Raw genomic sequence first — 4568 nt, forward strand, 5'->3', positions numbered from 1 at the left:
ATTTTTAAAGCATAAATTCCAAAATGTGACCCTACCGTTGTGTACTTTGCACTCAGCTACAAGCCACAACAAAAATTATGGCTCTATCTGCTCTGAAGGCAGAGATATCGCCGCGGCAAATCAGCAACAAGTCAAAAGTCAGTGTTTCGAGAAAACGAGAAAAAAGGAATACATTCACTTTTAATCAAAAGTACAGAAATAATTTTGCATTATTTTGCAGTGAAAGTGACTAAAAGCCACCAGGAATGTAGTCGCTCTGACCACGGCCACCCAAATGCGGCAAAAACATCGTTTGGCACCTTTCGCCGATTCCCGGTGGCTTGCATCGCGCGCGCGGCAAGGTTGTCGTTCACGCGGGTCGAGCTCCACGCCGACGCGATATCGCCGCAACACGCACACGTGATAGCGATCTTTATGGCGAGGCCAGATTACCGCTCGCTTTTGCCTCCTGCGACGCTGCCGCCGCACACCTTGCACTTGACAAACGACATCAGTGCGTTCACGGAGTCCTACTGAGGATAGCGAAGCCTGCCTCGGCGTCGAATGGCGCGGCTGCAGCGCCGTCGGCGCGGGTGAGCAAATTCAGCACCCGCTTTGTTGCTGGCGTTGACGCAAGAACTTGAAGTTTTTTTGAGCATTCATTTCCCTCTGCAAAAAATCCGCACGCTGCAACATTGCAGCGTCACGCCGAACGCGGCCGCTGTCCGTAACGATTTCACTCATTTGTGAGCTGGCTAGGCCTACTTCGGCATCGTCCGCGGCTTCGGCATCATTTGCGGTTGGCGGCGAGCTGCTCTCGGTGCTTTCAGAAGCAATGGAGCGCTCTTGAAAGTTATAAGCTGATCGCTTCTTTTTGCCGAACTTGTGCCTCATGGTGAACTTCCCCGGTGGACTGCACATCGTTGGGCATGTGCCAACAAACCTACGAGACGCGCCGTCGCGTCGCCTGCGGAGTGGAGCAGACGATGGTAACCTCGCGCAGCCAACCACAGCACGCGTTTTTGATCACGTGCGCTAGTCAACGAATCGGATCGCGCGTTCGGGCTTTTTTCTTCCCCGGATATCAACGTCACTGGCGTACCAACGGAGTCACTTTTGGCGGGAAATTAAAGAAGAAAGGCTCCTCTTTCCAACGAGACCAAGATGGCTGCGATCGCGCGCATAGAAAAAGAGCTACGCGCCGCGATAGAAAGGGCTGTTTTTGCGCGGAATTCAGCTCACAGTGATGTTATAAATTGATATTGTGGACGAAATACTCTTCCCTGAGATTCGAAACTTGGGTAATTAAAGGAATATTAGCTGTAGAATTCGAAAATTTCATTTTCAAAAAATTGATTTTTTTCGCGATTTTTCCGCCGCAAAGACCCGTGTCCCCCCTTCATAAATTTTCGTTATCGAATGCTCCCTCGGGTATGCTCTTTTTTTTTCCTGTCGCACGATATGGGGGGGGGGGGGTCGACTTGCATTCGAGTCGACTTACAATCGTGTAAATACGGTAGTTGGGCTGATGATGATGATGAGGAGGTGTTGAAAGGAATTCATTGTTTAGGATAGAAAAGCCATCATTCAAGTATGTCCATGTGCCATGCAGTATGAGGTACATGAACAGCTGCTTCTGTATCTTGAATAAATCCCCGTTGGATCTTTTGCTAAATATCTGAACAACCTGGAACTAGTAATCCAGTTTACTTTTTAAGGCAATGATAGCAGCCTCGCCTTTTCTTGATGTGCTTGTTTTACCATGAATCTTCACAAATAAACATTTTTAGAAAACCTGCAACAGGTTTTGAGCACTGTACGATCAGTTTCCCAAGCATTCAATAGTTGCCTAACTCTTCCACTCTATGTGAGGAATCTGTAGTAAATAAGAAGACTAGGCTGATGACTTGGAACATACCGTGTATTCTTGTGTAATGGCCTCAGCCGGGTAAAAGCCACACCCAGCACTTCATAAAAATAATGCTCCAAAAAATATTTAAGAATTGCCCGTGTATAAGCCACAATCTTGATTTTTGAAAGGTTCGCAGTGTTAGCTGTAGTGTAGTGTGAGAATTCCTTTTTTTTTAATTGGTGAGAAAACAAGGCAGCCATGCCGACTTCTTGGTGCTGGCAGTAGCAAAAGTACAGCCTCCGAAATGCTGCCATCACTGATCTGTGGGGCATCACCATTTATTCCAGCTGGCATGCGACGCGCTATGGGAACGTCCAAGAATAGCCAGAGCCAGTAGGAGCGAGTACTGTAGTTCAATAAAGGCAAGTACCCCAGAAAATATTTACGCGAAAAAAAAAAGATGAGTTTCTCAGTGTAATGGCAGCACGCCCGACTTTCACCCCAAGTTTTGGAAAGGAACCTGTAGCTATTACACAAGTATATACAGTATTTTAGGGAGTTTTTTTACGCGTGGCTATCCTGGGCAGTTTACTGGTTCAGTGGAATGCAGACTCGTCCACCCAGTACTATGTCTGACTCCAAGTGACTGACTGTGGGCTGCTATCTCATATGCTCCAGGCATCAGCTAAATGTCAGTGTGTATATTATGCTAATATGATACACCTACTGTGCGTGTGCCAACCCTCAAGCTACAGTGCAGATGAAAGGCAAAGGTAGCTAAAAAGGGAGGCAAATTCTCAGATGCTGCATGCGAAAGCCCATGTGCTGAATGCACATTTATGAATATCGATGAGTCAGAACAAAATATTGCAGAAACAACAAGAATAATATGAACAATCAGCATGTGGCTTTGAATGCACTTGCAAAAATTCCAAATGTTCAGGCCATAATATCAGCTTAAGAATGACACTTGTGCTTGCAAAGGAAAAGAACACAATATCATGGCTTTATCTTTGATGGATAATACTTATGACTGCACACATGCCGAGTTGCAACAATGGAAATTTGTCACCAGTCTATGCAAGGTGCATGGGCTCCATCACGCACTGTACATAAAGTACTGCCCCTACAGTTTACCACATGCAGAGTTGCAACAATGGAAATTTGTCACCAGTCTATGCAAGGTGCATGGGCTCCATCACGCACTGTACATAAAGTACTGTCCCTACAGTTTACCACATGCCGAGTTGCAACAATGGAAATTTGTCACTAGTCTGTGCAAGGTGCATGGGCTCCATCACGCACTGTACATAAAGTCGTGCCCCTACAGTTTACCACATGCCGAGTTGCAACAACGGAAATTTGTCACCAGTCTATGCAAGGTGCATGGGCTCCATCACGCACTGTACATAAAGTACTGCCCCTACAGTTTACCACATGCCGAGTTGCAACAATGGAAATTTGTCACCAGTCTATGCAAGGTGCATGGGCTCCATCACGCACTGTACATAAAGTCCTGCCCCTACAGTTTACCACATGCCGAGTTGCAACAACGGAAATTTGTCACCAGTCTATGCAAGGTGCATGGGCTCCATCACGCACTGTACATAAAGTGCTGCCACTACAGTTTACCACATGCCGAGTTGCAACAACGGAAATTTGTCACCAGTCTAAGCAAGGTGCATGGGCTCCATCACGCACTGTACATAAAGTCCTGCCCCTACAGTTTACCACATGCCGAGTTGCAACAATGGAAATTTGTCACCAGTCTATGCAAGGTGCATGGGCTCCATCACGCACTGTACATAAAGTCCTGCCCCTACAGTTTACCACATGCCGAGTTGCAACAATGGAAATTTGTCACCAGTCTATGCAAGGTGCATGGTCTCCATCACGCACTGTACATAAAGTACTGCCCCTACAGTTTACCACATGCCGAGTTGCAACAATGGAAATTTGTCACCAGTCTATGCAAGATGCATGGGCTCCATCACGCACTGTACATAAAGTGATGCCACTACAGTTTACCACATGCCGAGTTGCAACAACGGAAATTTGTCACCAGTCTATGCAAGGTGCATGGGCTCCATCACGCACTGTACATAAAGTACTGCCCCTACAGTTTACCACATGCCGAGTTGCAACAATGGAAATTTGTCACCAGTCTATGCAAGGTGCATGGGCTCCATCACGCACTGTACATAAAGTCCTGCCCCTACAGTTTACCACATGCCGAGTTGCAACAATGGAAATTTGTCACCAGTCTATGCAAGGTGCATGGGCTCCATCACGCACTGTACATAAAGTGCTGCCACTACAGTTTACCTTTTTTTTTTGCTCATGCCATTTTGTTTTCCTAATTTTTCAAGATCCCTCAGTGATGTTCACTAAAGTAAGCAAACTGACAAGGAAGTAATGAAACTGACATGAAGACATGCATAAGCATCACAAAATAGCGTCATGTTTTGCCTGACACGATGTTTCAGTGGAAGTTCTACCACTCCAGTCAATATGAAGACATGATGACCCTCTCCTTTTTTCAACCCAAGGATAATGAGACAAAGCGATTTTCAGTTTACAGTCGCCGACTGATTTTCGGACTCCAAAAATTCGGACATGCTCTATTTAGTCTGCTTCGCGGCACCGCCATTCTCCTCATAGACCATGACGTATAACAACTGCCAAAAGTTCGGACACCTTGCAACCTCTTGTCTGAATATTCGGACACTCCTTGAGC

General features: G+C 46.2%; 1 protein-coding gene across 1 annotated transcript in view; it reads left to right on the forward strand.

Moving 5' to 3' along the window:
• Positions 1 to 460: 460 nt before the first annotated feature.
• The window catches only part of LOC142582044 (uncharacterized), a 44399-nt gene continuing 40291 nt past the window's right edge, over positions 461 to 4568 (forward strand). Inside the window, exon 1 of the mRNA XM_075691462.1 lies at positions 461 to 572. The gene's annotated coding sequence lies outside the window, so the exon portion shown is untranslated. The remainder of the gene's footprint in view (positions 573 to 4568) is intronic.

This window comes from Dermacentor variabilis, chromosome 5 (assembly GCF_050947875.1).
Source record: "Dermacentor variabilis isolate Ectoservices chromosome 5, ASM5094787v1, whole genome shotgun sequence".
NCBI classification, from domain to species: Eukaryota; Metazoa; Arthropoda; class Arachnida; order Ixodida; family Ixodidae; genus Dermacentor; species Dermacentor variabilis.